Here is a 24,636-nt window from a genome sequence, read left to right as displayed (position 1 = left end):
ATAGACACTACTACAAACAACAAGATTAACATATACTGATATCAATGTTACAAAGTTTCAAACACTTTCTAAGAAAACCGGGTTATCTCTATTGAAAATATAGATGAACCCCCATTACAACCGTAAAAAAACACAATACACCATCATACACAAAACAGGAGAAAGCTGGAGATGGTACTCACATGAAACTTAGAGGCTTGGCGAGGAGTCTGATAATTAATTACATTTTATTTGAACAGAACCAAAATGAAACGTGTATTTGTTAAACAATGGACTATCTAACTAGAGACCAAATTTAAAGATTTCATTTATAATGTGAGTGTCTAATGAACCTTTAATAAAATATAGAACGAAATTACATTTAGAAGAAGTCGGCATCATATATTTAGCATATGATAAAGATAAATGCATATTGATTACTTGATTCTAACACAATAGCTCATATTTATTCATTAGATATCTTTAACATTAAACACAACAGTCATTTTTCAGAAAAAGGAACATATTGTTGACAAACATATTAAACAACATGGACTATAGAGATTTGCACTTGCCTCGAAATATCATATGCATGAAAACATTTTGCTTTCGTTCGTTTATTCAACCAGACATCCAGCAAAATAGAATTTGGTGGTCTTTATCAGCTACGGGTCAACAATGTAATATGATGCAAAAAATCCATATTCGCAAGGTTATTAAAATTGGCTGCAGTCACAAACGTGTTTAACATGCACAAACAAATATTGCGGGACTACGTAATACAATCAGACGTTTTTTTACCTTTGCAGATGACGTCTTAACATGGCGCTTCCTTGATCACGTAAGAACGCCATCCAATAAAAGGCACATTCTTGATCACGTAAGAACGCCCAAAAAAAAAGGCGCATCCTTGATCGCGTAAAAACGCCATCCAATAAAAGGCACATTCTTGATCACGTAAGAACGTCAGTCAATACAAGGAATCATTGGACAGCCTGGCAGGTGACGTCTTAATCAACATGGCGCATCCGAGATCGCTGAAAAACCGCAGCCAATACAAGGACTCAGTTGACAGCTTGGCATATCACTAAGAAACGTATTTATATTTTAGGAACTAGTATGTGTCTAGATTGCTATCTAGGAATGTCACGAAATCATGAATCATCTTTTCGGACTTGACTGTCCCTTGAACTATAGCTATGGTGTATATCTTTAACATTTAAAAGATACACATGAGAAATACATATGACATTGATGTTTTAAGATATGTTTTGATTTTTTGGGAATAACAATAATTATACATGGATTTATTAAACGTGTCATTTATTCAAGTTTAAAAATGGTCAGCATACCTATAGCCATATATGGGAGAAGTATTTTGTTAACAAATATTCATCATCTAAAATATGCGCATTACACAGAGATTGATTTGGTTACTTTTACAATAAGATAGAATTGAAAATGAAATACATGTGCTGTCAACAGTACAATAAGATTGTTTATTAATAAGATTATATGTCCTTGTTCATGTAAAAAGGACAAAAACGCTTAAGAAATGGAAATACATTCATTAACAATTGTGTTCACCATCACTTAAAGGGACATGATTATTTTTTTTAAAAAGAGGATACACATAGACAATACTTTTTAAATAAAATGAAAACTTTACAGGGATTATATCATTGTATCAATCCTCAGATCATTTGTTAAAGGTGCATCAATTCATGCAGAGTTTCGAAATACACACATGGATGTGAAAATTTAAATATACATATATACACAAATAACAATCTATATATACATATATAAAACAATTACTATGCTAATCATAATCATGCAATGATAAAGCTAATAGAAAAATACATAAAGACAAATAATAAGATTACATTGGAGATGTTAATCTTAAAGTCATTTACAATTGTCTTACATATATAATTTTTGATAAAAATTATTTTTGGTAGGTCCCTTTAAGGATCAACAAGATAAACTAGAGCTTTCAAAAAATAACAGGAAGAATGAGGACAAATAATCGTGCAATGACATGTCTTTTATTAATATGTAAGAAAACATCAACAACGTTTAGAAATAATATTGTAAAAATAAGGAATATTTGAGCCATATGACAAGGTAACAGAGTGCATCACAGTCCATGAAGAGAGTTGCCAAGGGCCAGCATAGCCCCATTTGAGCCATATGACAAGGTAAAAGAGTGCATCACAGTCCATGAAGAGAGTTGCCAAGGGCCAGCATAGCCCCATTTGAGCCATATGACAAGGTAAAAGAGTGCATCACAGTCCATGAAGAGAGTTGCCAAGGGCCAGCATAGCCCCATTTGAGCCATATGACAAGGTAACAGAGTGCATCACAGTCCATGAAGAGAGTTGCCAAGGGCCAGCATAGCCCCATTTGAGCCATATGACAAGGTAACAGAGTGCATCACAGTCCATGAAGAGAGTTGCCAAGGGCCAGCATAGCCCCATTTGAGCCATATGACAAGGTAACAGAGTGCATCACAGTCCATGAAGAGAGTTGCCAAGGGCCAGCATAGCCCCATTTGAGCCATATGACAAGGTAAAAGAGTGCATCACAGTCCATGAAGAGAGTTGCCAAGGGCCAGCATAGCCCCATTTGAGCCATATGACAAGGTAACAGAGTGCATCACAGTCCATGAAGAGAGTTGCCAAGGGCCAGCATAGCCCCATTTGAGCCATATGACAAGGTAAAAGAGTGCATCACAGTCCATGAAGAGAGTTGCCAAGGGCCAGCATAGCCCCATTTGAGCCATATGACAAGGTAACAGAGTGCATCACAGTCCATGAAGAGAGTTGCCAAGGGCCAGCATAGCCCCATTTGAGCCATATGACAAGGTAAAAGAGTGCATCACAGTCCATGAAGAGAGTTGCCAAGGGCCAGCATAGCCCCATTTGAGCCATATGACAAGGTAAAAGAGTGCATCACAGTCCATGAACAGAGTTGCCAAGGGCCAGCATAGCCCCATTTGAGCCATATGACAAGGTAAAAGAGTGCATCACAGTCCATGAAGAGAGTTGCCAAGGGCCAGCATAGCCCCATTTGAGCCATATGACAAGGTAACAGAGTGCATCACAGTCCATGAAGAGAGTTGCCAAGGGCCAGCATAGCCCCATTTGAGCCATATGACAAGGTAAAAGAGTGCAACAGGCACAACAATAAACTTTGAAAAAGGCCAAATGGCAACAATAAAACAAAACATCAACATGTGGACAGAGGATTCTCATCTGCGACCTTGGAGCATCTCCAGATCCTCCACTTACTGGTCATCCTCTTCATTGTCCTGTGCATGTCCAGCTCCAGATTCAGGCCTTGACGTTAATCGCATTATTTCACGCAGAGTCAAGTCCTGAATCCGGAGCAGGGCCTGCATGGTGTCGTTCATCCCTCTCAGGCCAGCTGCGTTCCTCAGCACGGCCTGCTCTACTCGTGCTAGACCTTCTAGCATGAGCCATGCTGAGTCACAGCCTAAAATAAAGAATAAATTAAATATTAAGGATAATTACACAACAGACGAAAAAATAAGCAAAGATACATTGTCATCATAAAGACAAATCATTCTTTACATCAATTAGTTTTAATTGATTCTTTACACATGAAATATGTTATTCAGACAGACTGAAATCATTAAAGGGACAGTTTACTCAAACATGTTGTCCCCTTTAATTGGTTTTAGATGATCCACTTATACAGCTTGAGTGTATAAAATCTTGTTAAAGGATTTACATTGTACTTACATTAGCAATTTAAATATTTTAATTATACTGTGGTAGGCACACCTATCCTTAAACATTTTGGCGTTGAGGACAAGCTGTGTAAACATAGCAACCTGAAGAAATTACATTCCCACTGGGTTAGACAAGAGATAATGTATCAACATTTGTACATAAATTGTTGGATCCAAGTAGTGGTGATTGTTATATGTAGTGATATCAAATTAAAGGGACACTGAACATAAATATTTAATTGACTGATTCAGATAGAGCATGACATTACAAATATTTAAAAATTACACATATTCTTTAAATGTTAGAATTCTCTAGCTAGATTTTGAATGCAAGAATGTCGGTTTGTAGGGCAGGCCATATTTGTTTATCAACTTTGTTTGTCCCTGCTGGTTGATGGATACATTCATCCAACAATAAAGAAATGATGTCCACAATTATTTTCTATTTAAAAATAATTCTAGGCATTTCTTTGTTTCAATAAAGATAGCAAGAGAATGAAGAATAATTCATAAGAGTATTAAATTATAAATTTGATTAACATTGCATGCTCTATTTGAATCACAATATAAAATATTTACCTTCAGTGTACCTTTAAGTATCTTATAATGTTGATTTTGAATGATACTTACAGCTGTGCCTGGGAAGGACAATCCGACACCCAGGACAATGAAGGTTGAGACAGGGGGGAGGGATGGGATTGGCGTGGGGAGGGATGGGATTGGCGTGGGGAGGGATGGGATTGGCTTGGGGAGGGATGAGCTGCTGCTCCGGGGTAGGCCGTACAGCTGGGGAGTGTTGAGTTTGGGTCTGGGCAGCTGTACGGCCCATAATACGGGGAGAGCGGCGAAGGGGGGTGTAGGGGCGTGTTTTGGGAGGGACAGGAAATGACGAATGGGAAGGGCCGGCAGGGGTCTGGGCATGGTCAGGAGTCTGGGCAGGGGCAGGGGTCTGGGCAGGGGCAAGGGTCTGGGCATGGTCAGGGGTCTGGGCAGGGGCAGGGGTCTGGGCATGGTCAGGGGACTGGGCAGGGGCGGAAAACAGATGACCAGAAGTGGCGGATCCATCTGGAAAAAATACAAAAATAGATTAACATCTCATACATCATGAAATCAAATCAACGCATTTCAAATTGATTATGTTTTCAATATACTTCGAAGTGTGTTTGAATTTGTAAACAATTATGAAATGAGGATATGGTATGCATATAGGCACTCAGATGAATATCAATTACTGTCTGTACAATTATAACATTATTATTGTGTTTTGGCCTGGAATATGCATGTGACATAATGATGGCATGAATTATAATTTTTTTTTAAAAAAAATAATTTTCATGCTGCCTGATATAGAAAGGGGGCAGTAGTGTATTTGAACAGACAAATAATATTCCTTTTTAAAGTGCAAAAGCTGTAGACTTTGAACGTCTTCAATAAAATGATTTCCAATAAAGCAACATGTTGGAAACATGATAGATATATTTCACATACCATCAGACTCCAAGGCAGCCTCTTCCTCCTTTGTCACACATGTTAAATCAATCTCTGTAAAACATAACATGTTGTGTACACGTTAAGATCAGATATTATAACATATGTTACTGTTGTTCAAAGACACACATCAATGTTGCATTAAAGATATACACACCCAAAGTTATGATTTACATCATTTTGATGGAGCATACAAATTACATTAGATTTGTTATTCTCAATGATTCAGATTTTCAATGTATTGTTTGTATTAATTTCTAAATCAGAAAAGCATAGTACATAGAACATTTAAGATTTCTCATGTGTGTATCACTTGATGACTGTTGTCAAAAATGAGCATGGAAACAAACATATGCTATACATATTCTGAATAACAAAGGTGTAGACTAATAAAGTTGTAATTATTAATCTTTCAATATTCAAAGAAAATTAATATATAATCAGAAGAGAAAATTATATGTTTGTTTCAAATGTTATGCTTCATCAGAATCATGCTCATAATATTGATTACCAATACACCTTCAATGACATATAAATGAGTCAATGGACTTACCAGGGGACCGCAAAGGCGGCTCTGTGTCACTGCTGGATTCCTGTGGGCTCCCCACACCAACTCTCTCTATGAATGATATAGATATATATTAATAAACACATTTGGGATATCACTAAAATCACATCTGTATCGAATTTTATGATTAATCAACTTTAAAATGTGAAGAATAGAGCAGTCATTAAACAAAAAAATGCTTGATTGAATCAAGGGGATTCTGTTAAAAATGATGTATTGAACATATGTTTAATTTCTGACTATATTAGACATCAAACTCATCTCATACGATGCTATTGCATATCTAAATATACCCATTGATCAATGTTCTTCAAAGAATACACACAAACCACATTTTGAATAACAGCTGTTGACAAATATAAACAAAGACATGTGGCACATCGAGCCATTTGTGCAATGTACAGTAATCTTGTTTAGGACACAACACATATTGATCACAATACAAAACCAAATTGATTAGTACAAATATGTAATGATGGTGCTGTTAGAGTATGCTGATATCTATAAAGTAACTCCAACAGTGAATATGTGAATTATATATCAATATTGTTTAATCCAAAGAATGTAAAGATGAATGAATCTATTGTTTATTAAAGGGACACTGACATGATTTATTTCAGTCATTGATTTTACAGTTCAAACTGTTCAAAATGATTTAACATTGACTCCTATTATAATTTTAATGTTGCTACATTTTAATATTAAAGGCAGATAAGCAATATTGGATTCCATAAATATTGTTTGTTGAAGGTATCCACCAATCATCAATAAAAACCACGGTTGGTCAACCAAAATTGAGCTGCAGATAAACGTACATTCTTGATTTTAAAATCCATTTAGCAATAGAATATTTCACATATGATGATAGTATTATATTTAAATGTTTATTAATATTGCATACTCTATCTGAATGACAACATTAATAATTTTAGCTCAGTATCCCTTTAATATAAAATTTTATTGATTTGACAATGTTGGTGTTAATGAATTCTCTACTCCATATGTTGATGTAATGAATGGGATTGAGCATGCAATTCAAATCTAATATGTTATTTAAGGATATCCGAAGAATTATTTAATTTTCATCTATTAAAGGGACATTACATATAAATATTGAACAATGTGGATTTAGTATGTAATGTTCTGTCCATGTTTCTAAGACAAATGTCAATTAAAATGAGACATACCATACTGTGACAAGCCCTGCCTTAAGGATCCAGCAGCAACATCCATATCTGTAATATATTAAATGAGGATTGCATATCATTAATACAAATCATGCCATGTTTAAAATCTTTACATTATTAGCAAATCAATTTAAAACTATTAATCCTTTGGTAGTCCCATGAGTTAATTGTTTCCTCAATTAAATTCATGATAAATATATCCTGTACTCTTATTTTCAATCACTTGTGTTGTTTACTGTAGCTTTAATTATTTTTTGTTGTTATTTCATTATCATCAATTGATGGGCATATGTTATAATTTATTTGTATTCTTCTTTTTTTATTATGTATAATATTGAAAATAAGAATACTGTATTCTTCACATATATAATAATTCACATTTCATTTTGACCAACATGTGTAAAGCAATGCCACTTACAGCAAAGCCATGTTAACGTGGATGCGCGATTCCATTTTCGCGATCATTGCGCAATGATTCCAAGCGGAATAACGCATCCGTCATTTGACCAACATGTATAAAGCAATGCCACTTACAGCAAAGCCATGTTAACGTGGATGCGCAATTCCATTTTCGCGATCATTGCGCAATGATTCCAAGCGGAATAACGCATCCGTCATTTGACCAACATGTATAAAGCAATGCCACTTACAGCTAACTCATGTTAACGTGGATGCGAAATTCCATTTTCGCTCTGTGACGCATATTCTGTAGAGCGCAAGACACATCATTCCTATTTCATGTATCACTAATCTAAAATCAGATATCTAAACATCATATGCAGTGTATGTTGTGAGATCTGTATAGGTTTAGTATCTGACTATATACACATTTTTTGATAAAAATAACAAATATTAAGATATTATATGAAGTTGGATAATTACCTGGTTCAGATTCTCCATCTCCTCCCAGGCCACCGGACGGAGAAGCAGCTGCCCTGGCCCCCGCGTCAGGACTTTCAGATCCCGCAGCTGGGAGGGAAGAAGAGGAGGCCGAGGATGGCGAGGATCTAAATCTTTTGGGGACCCGGAGATTGAGGAGCTCGCATAAAGTCACCTCATAAGGGAGTAGGTACAGTTTCCGCGGTGCCTCTCTTTTGCCACCTCTTTTACGGGCTTGTACCCAGTCCCTTATGAGGTTGACTTTTTTTGATAACCGCAACCTCATATCTCCGAATCTCCTCATGATCTGATCCTGGGTCCTCTGGACGTCACACACCAATCTAACCGCATTGGTGATAGACTCCCAGAGGGCCTTCTTAACATGCGCATCTGTCAACCTCCTCTTGTTCCCAAACAGCTGGGGATAAAAGTCCTTGACGGCGTGGACCAGTGCAGCGCTCTCCTCCTTGGTGAACCTGGGAACTGACATGCCTGCTGGGTTGTAGAATTTTTAAAGACAAAAAAAATATACTGCCTGCAGGCATTAGAGAACTGACAAAGATGGCAACGTGTAATGGACTTTTATATGGTGAAGTAAACATGAGATGCACCATGGGACAAGTTATCTGTACATCTGATTGGATAAAAGTTTGAAATATTGTTAGAATGTCTGTGAGACCATCCTGACTCAAGTTGTGTTTGTGTGATGAACTCGGATTGGCCGTTCATTAATGTTTCATATCTTAGTAACTTCCTTACACATACCTCATGGTGGTGCTGTTACTTCATTTTTCATGTAGACTTATTAGTAACTCATGGGCCTGTCATGCGGATATGTGTGACGCAGATTTAATATCCGTGATCCGTTAAATATTAATGATTAAATTCTCTTTAAAATCTAATACTGTCACATTATTAAATGTTGTAGACATTTCTCGGTTTAATAACGGTCTTTTTCTTTAATACAAATACACATTTAATATTGTATGGCTTTATTGTTCATAAAATCCATTTATTGACTTATTGTGAAGTATTGATATTGCTCTATTAAATGTATTTCATAATGCACATTGATTGTGTGCTATTGCGTGACATTAGACTCTAATGTTTAAAGATGCTAATCTTGTGTTTCAAGATGCGTTTCCCACGCAATATTTCTGAATGTTCAAATTCAGGTTATAAGGTCAGTAACTTGGATAATCTGTTTATAAATGTTAAACTACAGGTTTGTTTGTTATTAGCAAATAAACCTTGAGCTTGTATTTGTCTGAAGTGCTCATATATGTTATTGTGCAATGGCGTCTTTATTTTTAAATAGACATTACAAACAAACAATTGTATCAAATGATCTGTAGAGATAGAAGATTGTTTAGACTTTAAAATGTAAATCAATTTATCTTAGTATTTATATATCCTCAACAGAAGAAATTTAAATGCACATGGTTGAGCCAATCACATAAGGCATCTCTGTGCATCCACCAATCTTCATCTACTGAGCCTATCTCGATATGCTTTTCAAGCAAAGTATGTCAAGATAGGAAGAGAAGTAAATACACTATTTAAATCTCTTAAAGGGACACTGTCCAAACAAATTTAGCGTTGGTGATTCAGATTGAGCATGAAATGTTAATCAACTTTATAATTTAATCCGATTCTCAAATGTTAACAGTTATCTTGTTATCTTTCTTTGCAAATCAATAATGATATTTTAGATTACGGACAATTGTTTCCAAAAAACCTGGGTTGTCCTTGATGATTGTTGGATAAATTAATCCAACCAAAAAAAGCAAGTTCTGTCCAGAGTACTGAAGCAAATAAATTATCTATTTAATGCCTTTTTTTTAAAGTAATGATAGCAACATCACAAGGAGCATTCATAATACGAGACAATGTTTAAAGTTGCTTAAAATAGAATACTCATTCATAATGTATAAATCATTAATTTTTTAACTGTCTCCCTTTAAGTATATTTTTATTTCATGTCCCTTTAAAGAAACATTTCACAATAATGCTTAAAATATCAGAAACATAGGCACCTTCCTTTTGCTAAATTAGTATAACATATGAGTAAAGCAAATTTAGATTAACTTCTGGATTGTTTTACACACTGACTGAAATATATTTTGTAAAGGAGGTATTTTGGAGCCTTCAGCTTAGAGGGACATTAAGCTATATCTTATGTATGCATTTTGTATAAGATTATAATATTTGAACAACTTAATATGTTTTGTTATTCAATCATTAGATTGTAATTATATATTCTTGGATTAAATACATATCTACATAGGCTATTTTGATGCTGATTGTTGGTTGCACATAGATGCCTTATGTAATTGACTAAGATATGTGCATTGATGTATTTTTTTAAAAGTATATTTAAAGACTGAATGTAATTCTATATTACTTTCTAAATATGTTTAAATTCTTTTATTATTTTTAAAAAAAATCTATACACAATATACTTTGTGAATGTCCCTTTAAGGACCAAAACATTTGTAATGTTGATTTAACATTGTCAAAATAAACTAAAGGGGAATTCAAATTATATATAGATATTTGATGTCTAACCCAAGAGGTAAGATTTTAAAAACTACATAATATTAATAACTATAGTTAAATGACTCCAGTAGAAAATTACATCGATTAACCTGGCATCCAATAACTAGCTTGTGAAAAATATGAAGTTAAATGACCTACCATTTATAAAAGTAACAAGTAAAATAATTTCGAAAATAATGTTTTGAGATACCTAAGGAAGATACAAGATCTTATAAAATTAATTTTACATTCAACAACACTGTCACTTTAATGTAATTGAACCACTTCCCCTTCTTAAAAGTGAAATTAAATAATTTTTGAGAAATTTTGACTACATATCCGAAATTAATTTAACATCTAAGAATTTCAAAAGAAAAGCATCGATGGATCTCACTCCCCAATTAATGTTAAAAAAGATAGTTTAATGTAATATTCTCGGAATCAGTTGATTTTCTAAAATTAATGCATTATTTGATCTTATGCATGTGCTTGTCAAATAGCCAACTACCAGTCATGGGAGTCAAACTTTTTTTTATTGACAGATTATATGGATATTTATTATAATCTGTTCAAAAGAATGTATTTAATAATAAAATGTTTATTATTAACATTTAAAATAAAAAAAAAGTTTATGAAAAAAATAAAATATTCCTGGAAGTCATCAGATGCCAATCTGAAATAAAAAAAAAAATTGAACTAAGTTAATACACACGTTGTCAAATATTCATAAAATACATTTCCAATCATCTTGTGTCTATGCTCTAACTTTGTTCAACATTTATTAAAGATATTTATTAATTTTTTTTTTTTTTTAAAAAAAAAACATACACCATTATATTGTGGAGTAAAAATTCAATTTAAATATCCAAATTTCTAATTATACATAATAATGTATATCACATTTCAACAATATATGTATGCTGAACATAAATGTAATATTTCATGTCCATTCAAATACCTCTATATCAACTATAATATGTATTCCTTTTTCTGATTGTGATCCCTAAATATCTAATGATGAAATAAGTATGACTAATGTATGTAAGCTAACAATAATCAACATTCTTCCTGTGATTCTTAACTAGCATGCACCAACCTGGATAATGCATGGTCTTTAAAAGTCAATTCAGGGGTAAACAGTTGATCTTCAATAGGTGTCTTATTCATCAGTTCATTACATAGAGGACTGGGAAATACCATCTAAAAATTAGAAAATCATCTAAGTGTCTCCAATAGGATGTCTCCACAGCCTTATTCTATCAAATAGTTGGCACTTACCATGTGAACATGTCTTTGTATGGTTTTCAAGGTCAGCAGATTGGAAAGATAATGCCAGACATGATCCCATTGGTATACTTCAATTTCAATCTTGGCTTTTTCCCACTGTCAGTCTGGGCAATCTTCACTGTCAGGCTTCTAATTCTTCCCTTTCAGTCTTTAGATTAAGTCAGCTCCCTAATGGAAGAAAAAGTTTAATTAAAATTACTACAAGTGTGTGAATCAGTTCTGTACCCCTCTCCCACCCCCCATTTCTGAATAAATTTCTGTCACTAGTTTACTAAGCGTGTGTAGCATCTTGTGTTATGTTCTATCAAGTGTGAAGATGAGTCATATTGAGCAGAACAAACCTCTAATGTGTGACATTGAACCATAGTCATGCTAGAGGATCCCTTTCTGAGTATTTACATTTTAAGTAATGTGTAAACTAAATACTAGTTTAGAAAATGTATGCCATATGATGTATTTGTGTACAATTCATGCCAGCAACAGTCCATACATTTATACTTACCATCTGATGTCCTCTTTAAAAACCAGGTGGCAAAGACTCGCTATAGGACCCAATGCCCAGAGCATCACCTATATTAATAAATTAAACACATTTTTAGCATTTGATGAACAATCCTAACATGTTTGCACAATTCTCTACTTGTCATTTCCCTAGAGTTCACATCTATTGACAATACTCCAGTCTAACTTCTATTCTTTATCGTCTAAAGTGGCGGTTGATGATGTCTGCTCTGACATTGAGGCCCTCGTCCCGGAATGGCCCCTCTAGAACAGGATCATCCTCCTCATCTCTGAGGAGGTCTCTGTCCACCGGGACGGCCTGCAGCATCCCAGCCCGCTGTGCAATATTATGCAGGACGCTACAAGCTACAACGATCTTAGCCACCTTCTTTGGGTTGTACTGGAGGGCTCCTCCAGAACGGTCCAGGCACCTGAACCTCATCTTCAGGAGCCCGAACATCCTTTCAACCACCGCCCTGGTTCTCTTATGAGCCCTATTGTAGCGCTCCTCAGACACATCAGTCGGGCTACGCAAGGGGGTAATGAGCCAAGGCCGGCTCATGTACCCAGAATCACCTATAAATTATGAACAGAACATAATTCAAACAGAATCCTTAAAATAGTATTTGGAGTCAAATAAAAAGTTTGGTACACGATAATCCAGTAACAAATTGTTTCTTAAAAATCCAAAAATCTAGTTCTATATTATTCTGTATCTTCCCATTTCATCTAAGACATGCTACATATGCATATTTCTCCTAAACCAAACCTTGTGTAAAATGCTAACTACATGGTTACATTGCATTCTCTATCTGAGCATTTAAGGTAAGACATGCTACATATCTGCATTGAACTAAAAGTAGACATTAGCGGAAAGAGACAATGACATGGTTAAATTGCATTAGCTAATATCTTCCCATTTCAGCTAAGACATGCTACATATGCGTATTTCTCCAAAAACAAACCTTGTGTAAAATGCTAACTACATGGTTACATTGCATTCTCTATCTGAGCATTTAAGGTAAGACATGCTACATATCTGCATTGAACTAAAAGTAGACATTAGCGGAAAGAGACAATGACATGGTTAAATTGCATTAGCTAATATCTTCCCATTTCATCTAAGACATGCTACATATGCGTATTTCTCCAAAAACAAACCTTGTGTAAAATGCTAACTACATGGTTACATTGCATTCTCTATCTGAGCATTTAAGGTAAGACATGCTACATATCTGCATTGAACTAAAAGTAGACATTAGCGGAAAGAGACAATGACATGGTTAAATTGCATTAGCTAATATCTTCCCATTTCAGCTAAGACATGCTACATATGCGTATTTCTCCAAAAACAAACCTTGTGTAAAATGCTAACTACATGGTTACATTGCATTCTCTATCTGAGCATTTAAGGTAAGACATGCTACATATCTGCATTGAACTAAAAGTAGACATTAGCGGAAAGAGACAATGACATGGTTAAATTGCATTAGCTAATATCTTCCCATTTCATCTAAGACATGCTACATATGCGTATTTCTCCAAAAACAAACCTTGTGTAAAATGCTAACTACATGGTTACATTGCATTCTCTATCTGAGCATTTAAGGTAAGACATGCTACATATCTGCATTGAACTAAAAGTAGACATTAGCGGAAAGAGACAATGACATGGTTAAATTGCATTAGCTAATATCTTCCCATTTCATCTAAGACATGCTACATATGCGTATTTCTCCAAAAACAAACCTTGTGTAAAATGCTAACTACATGGTTACATTGCATTCTCTATCTGAGCATTTAAGGTAAGACATGCTACATATCTGCATTGAACTAAAAGTAGACATTAGCGTCGGAAAATAACAAATGGTTAAATTGCATCCTAAAGCTGAACATGACGATAACATTTTAATGTTGTGCACAAATACTCACCAACGAGATAACCAGGGGGCATTTGTCTTTCCTCAAACGGTCTCCACAGGGACGACAGAGAGAGGATGCGGGCATCATGACTAGCCCCTCCAAAATTCGCACACACATGCATAATCCTCATCCGTGCGTCACAAACATACTGCACGTTGAGGCTATGAAAATGTTTGGGATTTCTGAAGGGCAAGTCATCAATTGGAGCACGCAGCGCAATGTGGGTACAATCAATGGCTCCCAAGACATTGGGCAATTGAGCAATATCAAAGAATTCCCGCTTCAGGCGCCTCCAATCACCATCATTCTGTGGGAATCCTATGTATTGCTTACTGATACGTACCATGGCATCCAGAAAGTTATCAAACACCACAGAGAATGTACCTTGAGCCAGGCCATGCATGTACAGTTCTCCGGATTGAAAACTCCCGGAGGCCAGGACGTATAGACAGCTTAGCATCTTACTCATGGGGGGAACAGCAGTCCTTATTTGTATACGTGGCTCCAAATGAGGTTTAAGAAGCTCGTAAAGGCCAATGAGCTGTTCGCGATCGAGCCGATACTTATCATAAACCTCAAAGTCGCTCATGTTTTCCAAGGTGGGTCTCACCCTGTAGACACGAGGACCTCGAACCAGATGACCCCTTCTTCTCAGTCTGAGCCGCCGAGGCTGCCTGATTCGATCAACAGCTAGTTCGCCAATAGCAGCACCAGCAGCGTCTACCATGTCATCGTCATCCATCTTTCAAAACAGCGTAACAAGGTAAGCACTTGATCTGATGTGGATCACAAGTGATGCTTTGGCCATGTTGTTTGGGGGATTTATAGTACAATTAGTCCAATGGTAGTGAGTTTGTAATGATTGCTGATTGTATTCACTTGTTTGTATGTGAGTGGCACGAATGCTTTCACAGTGGGCGTTTTTTAGTTGTTTGCTGAAATATTGTTTTCCCCCAATGAATCTCAATGTGAAAGTGTCAAATACCACACATACAGTGCATGTTTGTAATGTTTGATCATATGCGTAATCAATATTTGTTAAACGCGATCTTATAGTAACAAGCACACGTCCAGGCTAACATGAATGAAAGTGCATAGTTGTGTATAATGTGCATCGAATGTGATCGATCAATGTTGCTGCAATATTGTTTGTAAACGATAAAGTAACATCTGCCATCTGTAGTATTGTATATATAAGTGATTGCCGAGCTGTCAATATTGTATGCGTCCCTTTCAAATCGCAATAATAATTCAGAACTTCCCGTCTGCCATCTGTAGTATTGTATATATAAGTGATTGCCGAGCTGTCAATATTGTATGCGTCCCTTTAAAATCGCAATAATAATTCCGAACTTCCCGTCTGCCATCTGTAGTATTATATATATAAGTGATTGCCGAGCTGTCAATATTGTATGCGTCCCATAAAAATTGCACTAATACTGAAGCACTTCCGGCTGTCATCTGTAGTATTGTATATATAAGTGATTGCCGAGCTGTCAATATTGTATGCGTCCCTTTAAAATCGCAATAATTATTCATAACTTCCCGTCTGCCATCTGTAGTATTGTATATATAAGTGATTTGCGATCTGACAATATTTCTTAATTGTCCCATTGAAATCTCCCTAATAATGCTGTTCCAAAGTGTTGTTTACGTATATGTTGTATTGTAGTATTGAGTGTTAAAGTTCCGAAAGGGGCGGTACAGTGGGTGAATCTGTAATGTGTATGGTTGAATCTTCTAATGACGTCATGATATTATTAACCTGCCTATGTAGTTGTGAAATCCTGATTGTGTTGTTGTATTGTGCTACATTGTTATTGTGTGCTGAATAAAATATAAATGTGTGCTTTGTGGTTGCGTGATGGGTGATGCGTGTACATGTACGTATATATTGTGATTGTGTCCCACATATGCTGACTTCTATATAGCGGTGTGGCATTGTTGTTCCTTCCCATAAAGTGACATGTGTAATCTGGTGTAATGATGTTCTTGTTGTACGTAATTCCTAATGGTTTCTGGTGATGGAATCATGATGTTAAAATTACAGTAAAATCCATATGTTGTGTTTTGTGATTCCTCTAGAGAATGTAATGTGTTTTCCCCCCATCATTTGAATGCACATGTATGAGTGAATGTTAAAAGTAATGTATGTGCATCCATGAGTGATCATGTGTTAAGCCTATGTAGATATGCAGTTGCTGCAAGAATATGAGTTGAATAACTGAAATGCAATAATAAATGTAAATGAGAGGTGTTTCCCATTGTGTACTGTTTGTGAATCCAGAAAAGTTTAAATAATTTATTTGTCCGTTTAAATGTAATTTTATTTTAATAAAATGTTGTTACTAGTGATGTTGATTTGTAGTTGATGTAATCTAAAAGTGTGAAACAATTTAATGGTGTTGTGAATATTCAAACTGTAAAATCCATAAATCCACCATAGGGAAATAGTAATTTCTTGATCTATTTATCATCGCTAGGTCTAACGCATAAAATCATGTATTTTCTAGCGCTGGTATTTGGAGTTTTTCTGTCTACGCTATTTGCGTGCGTTAGGGAAATGTGGGTTTCGCGTGCACGAGCACGTCTTCCCAATAGAAGTCAATGGAGGCTCTAAAAATTGGTCTTTTTTTTTTTCTAAGACTGGTTTTCCTCGTAAAGTGAGTGACGTCATGAGCTTGTGTGAAAAAGTAACTAAATCGTGTTCTTTATGTAATAAATAAATATTTTTTGTATGTCATGTGGTGTATATTTTTTGTATGCATCGATGAGTGTATATTTGTGATAATGTTATTAGTTAGATGTAGGTATATGAGGGTCTTTTCCCGTGTGTCAATGTAAGTCAATGGGAAAATGGATTTGTGTTGTTTTTTTTCTAACACCCGAGATCTCGCAACTTTCATCCTTTGTATTTTGATGAAAACTTATTAAATCTTAAAAATAAATATAGTGTAGTGTTTGTATAAGTGTAAGTGTAGTTTGTGTAATATTTGTTTTGTGATTTGTGGATGTTTATTTTGTCGGTATATGTTTACTACTGGGTCTGAGGTGTCGGTAGAAATTTGAGCGTTGAGTGATTTTTGAGTGTCGGTAACTAAACTCTAAATACCGGAGTCCGTAAGAAACCCGCGTTAGGAGCCTCTAACGCTGGTTTTCACGGCTAACGCCAAACTCCAAATCTAGGCCTTATTTTGCTGATGCCCCTCTGCAAAGTGAAAATGTTTCAATGCATGTGGTTATATTTGCTCAAATTGTTGTTTGGTTTTAGAGTTTTAATTACCATAGCTTTGTCTATAAATGTCTCAGCAACACTATATTTTCATCTCCAACGCTATATATATTCATATTTACTCTGTTGGTATACTGTATGGGGGGGAGGAAGGGGAGAGTGAAAAAGAGAAATGTCTCCTAATCAGCTTGTTATTTTGCTCACACTTCTGTTTAATATGATGGCCTATAGTACATTACAATTTCCTCTACATAGTGTAGTGAAATGCACATTTCTGACCAGACTTAAATATGACAGCCCAACTCGGACACATTCAGCAATCACGTTTCACTATTATGATGGGCTACACTGTCTACCAAAGAATCACATAGATAGAATATTAGATCATTTGACATAAATATTTCTGCATATTCGCTTCCATGCAGCTCATAAATACAACACCCACGGATGTTCATCACTTTCTGAGCTGCCCCCTCTAACGCAAGGTAGGCAGGGGATAGGTGACCGATTAACAATGTTCATGACTATACTGCTTTTTTTCCCTTACAGATGCTGGACTCCTTTGGTTTAACTATTCAGAGTGTGTTTCTTCCATGCCCTTGGTTTTATTTATTTAAATTGATGTCTGGTTTTACAGTTTTATTTATTATGGATTTATTTATAACTGTCTCAGCAATACTACTCTCTCGCTTCCAATGCTATGTGTACCTATATTTATTCTGCTGGTATCCTATGAAAAGGGGAAGCTGTCTTCCAACCAGTTTGTCCTTTTTGTCTAAAATTACTGCTGAATATGATAGCATTTAGTATAACACAATTTCCTTTGCATGACACAGTAGAATGCTCAATTTTGACCAGGTCTATATCTGACAGTCTAATCCGGACACGCTTAGCAATTATTTCTTACTACTATGGCTGGCTGCCCCTTCTGCCAAAGAAGCACACACATAGGCCTCTAGTTATCAAGCCATCAACCGCAAATATGCTGGAATTCTGTAGTGTATTTGTGGCGAGGCTGATTCGCCATAGTTATCAAGCCCTACAGACCGGCAAAAGTAGAATATAGTGACGTAACATACGATCTGCCGGACTCAGTCCGACACAGATCGATGCTTACGTCACTACAGATGTTCCGAATGCAAGTTCGGCACAATCTGACTACTTTTGGAAGTTATCAAAGAACAACCAGGTACGCTCACCACTATTCCGGCCCAGCGTACCTGGTTTTCAATACGCCGCCCTGGAGGTGGCGGATTCCAATGGAATCAATGGGAGTCCAACAGCAGCGAAAGCTCATGTTCGCTGCTGCCCGATATCCCATTGATTTCTATGGGAAATGTCTGCACCTAACACCCTAACATGTACCCAGAGTCTAAACACCCCTAATCTATCCCCCCCTACACTGCCGCCACCTATATAATACTTATTAACCCCTAAATCGCCACTCCCGGACCCTGCCGCCACTCTAATAAAATGTTTAACCCCTAAACCGCCGCTCCCGGACCCCGCCACAACTAAATAAAATGTTTAACCCCTAATCTGCCCCCCCTACACCGCCGCCACCTACATTAAACGTATTAACCCCTATCCTGCCCCCCTACACCGCCGCCACTATATTAAACTTATTAACCCCTAAACCTAAGTCTAACCCTAACCCTAACACCCCCCTAACTTAAATATAATTTAAATACATCTAAATAAATATTACTATTATTAACTAAATTATTCCTATTTAAAACTAAATACTTACCTGTAAAATAAACCCTACGATAGCTACAATAGTTACATTGTAGCTATTTTAGGATTTATTTATTTTTTACAGGCAACTTTGTATTTATTTTAACTAGGTACAATAGTTTAGGGGTTAATAACTTTATTTAGTTGCGGGGGGCTCCGGGGGTGGCAGTTTAGGGGGTAGAACAGTATAGTATAGAGTGGGTGCTTAGTGACAGGGTATCAATAAAGCTGGGAAAAAGCCAAAGAGCAGCGAGATCGATGACTGATAAATAACACAGTCCACTGCTCATCGCTCCGTACTTGGTGCGCGGCTTTTTGACAGCTTTTTTGATAATTTTCGAGAGCATATTCAGCTCCGCGGCAGCAATGTTAGGCGATCTTTGGCGAGCGTATTGGGGCCGTCGAATGCAGGTAAGTAGACAGCTTGATAAATAGAGGCCATAGAGTATTATGTCACTTGGCATATTTACTTCTGTATATCCACTTATGTGCAGTTTATAGGCCCAATATCCACTGCTGCTCATCACCTTTTAGACAAACCCCCCTATCACAAACTAGGCAGAAGGTTACAGACCGGATAATTAAATTCCTGAATGTATTTTATAACACTTTTTCCTTTCCTTTGATTTAATTGCTTGGATCATTTTTTTTTTCTCCCCTTCTCTCTCTTCTCCTCCCCTCCCGCTTCTCCGGCTCCTCTTAGGTCTCTAATTACATCTGACCATGGTACTTAAATTACTTTCCTGGAATGTGGGTGGTATCAACTCCCCCATAAAGCGCAAATCAATCTTAACCCACCTGCGCAGACTAAAGGCTGACATAGCTCTTTTACAGGAAACACATCTAGAGGATGGAGAACATGAAAAACTGAGGTGTGATTGGGGGGGAAGGGTACTATATTTGGTACTATATTTGTCATATAATTCCTCTAGTAGAGGTCTAGCAATATTGTTTGGCAAACGCCTGCAGGTTGAGGTACATAAAACTGTTGTTGATCCAGAGGGCAGATTCCTTATAGTACAAATTTCTATAGACACAAACAATTACACACTGTGCAATATTTATGCGCCCAACCTTAAAACAATGACCTTTTGGGAAACCTTAGCACAAAATTTAATTCCATTTGTAGGTTCGAACCTATTGGTTGGAGGCGATTTAACTTATCCCCACAACCTCTACTAGATAGAACTTGGGTGCAGGATGTCCCCACAGCAAAAAGGTTACGAAATTATAAGGGGAGATTTGAGGGTAAAGTGTTTGACCTACTTACTAGTTCGCTGGCTGTGGTTGATATCTGGCGCAGGAGACACCCGGAGAGTAGGGAATATACTTGTTTGTTAGACAAAAGACAGCATCTGCTCTCTTAAAAAACGTGAGTAAATTCTACCGTTTTGGCAATAAGGCGGGTAGACTCTTAGCTACTCTAGTAAAAACCCACTGTACTAAGAAAGACATAGCAGCACTTAGATTTAAGGGGAAAACCTATACTACACCCGAGGACCTTGAGCGTTGTATGATGACATATTATGCACACTTGTATACCAGCCAACCACCAATCTCAAACTCACGTACAAATTTTTGGGAATCCATTACCTTACCATGGCTCTCCGCAGAACAATTAGAAGCCCTGAATACCCCTATATCTCCCGAGGAGATCCAATTTACCATCAAATCCCTATGGCTAGGGAAGACGCCAGGCCCAGATGGACTTCCAGTGGAGTTTTTCAGACTCCTGTCCCCTCAGGTGTCCCGCACCCTTTCAAGGGTTTATAACACGGTTTTCTTAGAAGATATACTTCCCTCCAATTCATTTGTTTCAGCACATATCACTTTAATTCCCAAGCCTGGGAAAGACCACTCCCTCCCAGAATCATATCGCCCAATCTCCCTGCTAAACACCGATTATAAGATCCTCATGAACATTCTTGCTAACTGACTTAAAAAAATTATTCCCTCTCTGTTGCATCACGATCAAACAGGATTTGTGATGGGTAGAACATCCGTAGTTAACATTTGTAAGGTCCTTCATGCCGTCAACTACTTCTGGTTGTTGACAGAGGACCAGAAACAAAGGGAGAACCAGGAGGCCTTCCTGCTATCACTTGATGCAGAGAAGGCTTTCGATAGAGTGGAATGGCCACATTTATTTAATACCCTTAAACAATTTCATTTTGAAGGCCCCTTTCTTAAATTTCTAGGCAAAATGTATTCTTCCCCCACCGCAAATATTCCGGTCAATGTCCTTCATTCCCCTTCCTTCACTCTGCAGAGGGGCACCCGTCAGGGCTGCCCGTTATCCCCTCTGCTCTTCGATTTGGCCCTGGAACCTCTTGCCCTTAAGTTGAAACAAACATATCCGGGGATGTCTCTGAATGATCATGTGCTGCACATGGCTTTGTATGCAGATGACATGCTTCTCTTTATTACAAATCCCTCTTTACATATTCCTAGGATCATAGATGTTCTAAATATCTTCGGAGACTTTGCGGGATATAAAATCAATATGAGCAAATCTGAAATTCTATGGCTAACCGATCATAAATTTGATAAATCCCAATTCCCCTTTACTGTTCAGCCCAACACCCTGACCTACTTGGGAATCGAACTACATCGGAACCCAAACAAAATATATGAACTAAACATTAGAAAACAATCATTCAATTACAATCTCAATTGAAAACCTGGACTAAACTCCCCCTTGGCCTATCTGGTTGTATTAACCTTGTAAAAATGTCTATTCTACCTAAAATATTATACCCATTATTGATGTTGCCCTTTCTCCTTACCAAAGGAGATTTAATAATGACCAACAGAGCAATACAATCATTTATTTGGAAGGGAAAGAAAACGCGTATAGCGGCCTTAAAATTGCAACAACCCTACCTCAATGGTGGCTTTGTGCTCCCAAACTTAAAATGGTATAATTGGGCAGCTTTAATATGCCTAACATTGGATTGGCAACTTTGCACTGCACACTTTACTGATTCTTCCCTGGAGGAGGATATTGTGTTGTCTCATTCTTTAGCGTTTTTACCTTATATCCCTATTCGGGATCTTCCGCCTGAACTCAAACACAACTTACTGTACAAAGACATATTGAAGGCTTGGTGGTTGGCTTTGGGATACTTGGGCAGGAAATGTCTCTCCCCGAAATACATTCCTCTGACGGGTAATAGAGACTTCCCAGCAGGGACTGAGACAACACCATTCCAGTTATGGAAGTCTGTGGGCATCGATTCTGTTGGCACTTTGTTAGACCCATTATTGCATACCATCAGAACGTTTCAGTACTTGAGGAATAGATTTGACTTACCTAACACTCACTTTTATGCATACTTACAGTGTAGACAATATGTAAATACCTTGATATCCCAAGATCCTGGCTTCTGGGATCTCTCTCCTTTTGCTATCATACACACAGCCTTTAAATTGGGTCGATTCTTCCTATCCCCAATTTATCAGAGACTTCTCAGGCACACTGTGGAGCTACTATGGCTAACATTGCAACCAGAATGAGAAATACTGGCATGATTGACATTACCACTGATGACATTAAAAACAGTCTGATTATGACAAAAAAAGGCTAGTATGGCGGTTCCCCATAGGGAAATGCAAATTAGGATACTTCATGGTGATTACATCACTCCAGCACGCTTGGCACATTGGAATTCCACATACCCGAATCGATGTGTCAAATGCAGTTTGCCTAAACCTACAATTGGTCATTATTTTTTTGACTGCCCACTAGTCAAACTCTTTTGGGGCCAAGTACAGTATTGGATTAAAATTACACTACATTTTGACATAGTCCTTGACTTAAGGGCAGTTCTTTTGTATGTATGGGAGGGGAGAAATAACACCACACACTCTATCCTTATCCTTTGTATCATTTTGGCTCGTCAGTGCATTTTGGCCCTCTGGATCACCAGCAGCCCTCCTTTGTTATCTCAATTCAAACAGAGGTTACTTAAACAACTTTTTATAGAACAACTTAATACCAAACTAGACATAAAGCACAGACTTAAATTATTCCTTAAAAAGTGGCAGGGTCTTATAGGAGTCCTCCGTCCCCCACTACAATATCACATCCTAAGCCCATTCTCACAACATAAGATATTCCTGGAGATGTCCCTTAGGGGAAACTGGGGCGCGCTAAACTTTGAACATGACAGAGACACACAGTCCTATGGTTGGGAGGAGGTGTTAATTGAGAACTAGTAACAGTATCACCACTGGGGTCTGGGTTGGAGGGGTGGAGATAACCTCCCTTTTTTTTTCCTCTTTTTTCTGCTTTGTTGCTGGATTTCGTTAGTTAGTTGTTAGATGATGTTGTAAGGTTTACGTTAATTTGTATTTGGAAAATGTGAAAATGTAAAGTGGAATTTGGGATTTCACATGGACTTTCTCCTTGCATTCTAACCCATCACTGGAACCTGACCTTTATTTGGAAAAGGCTACGCGCTTAAAGACTTGCAACTTTTGATATCCCCTTTTATGTATATGTGTGACTCCTGCGTGAGCCATTTATTCATGATATCTATGCATAATTGTTATGTTTTATTTTCTCCTGTGAACCCAAATAATAAAAAGAATTTTTAAAAATATATATATATATATTCCTATTCTAATACCCATAAAAAAAAAACACCCCAAAATAAAAAACCTAATCTAGAATAAACAATGAATGGCCCATAAAAAGGCCTTTTTAGGGCATTGCCCTAAATAAATCAGCTCTGATTATGAAAAAAAATTACAAACACCCACTAACATTACAAACCTCTATCCCCCAAACCCACAAAATAAAAAAAACTATCTAAAAAAACTCAGCTACCCATTGCCCTGAAAAAGGCATTTTTATGGGCATTGCCCTTAAAACGGCATTTAGCTCTTTTACTGCCCAAACACTAAAAGATGATCCACTTTGAAAATCAGCCAATAGGATAAGAGCTACTGAAATCTTATTGGCTGATTTGAACAGCAAATAGGATTTCAGTAGCTCTAATCCTATTGGCTGATTTCAAAATTTCAGCCAATAGGAATGCAAGGTACCCCAAATTGATTGCGGTATCTTGCTTTCAATCTTCAGTCTACGACGGACATCGGATGAAGAGGAGCCTTCATGCCACTGAGCAACGCCGCCACTGAGGACTGCCGCCGTGGATCCAGGCATCGGGAACATAGCTCTGCACCTCCGATCCACGCTGCCTTCACTCCGGATGAAGATAGAAGATGATGGATCCGTCTGGAAGAACCATATCTGCCGGACTTCGGGAACAGTGAGTACCTATTTGGGGCTTAGGTTTAGGCTTTTTTATTTAAATTTTTTGGGGTTGGGTTCTTGGGTTAGAAAAAGAGCTGATTGCCCTTTTAAGGGCAGTAAAAGAGCTGAATGCCCTTTTAAGGGCAATGCCCATACAAATGCACATTTAGGGACAATGGGTAGTTTAGTTTTTTTTGTGTTAGTTTTTTTATTTTGGGGGGTTTGGTATTTTGGGGGGTTTGGTGGGTGGGTTTTTTTTTACTGTTAGGGGGGTACTTAGTACTTTTTAGAGGTAAAAGA

Source organism: Bombina bombina, chromosome 8 (genome assembly GCF_027579735.1).
Source record: "Bombina bombina isolate aBomBom1 chromosome 8, aBomBom1.pri, whole genome shotgun sequence".
Taxonomy (NCBI): domain Eukaryota; kingdom Metazoa; phylum Chordata; class Amphibia; order Anura; family Bombinatoridae; genus Bombina; species Bombina bombina.
Note: the sequence above shows the minus strand (reverse complement) of the source record.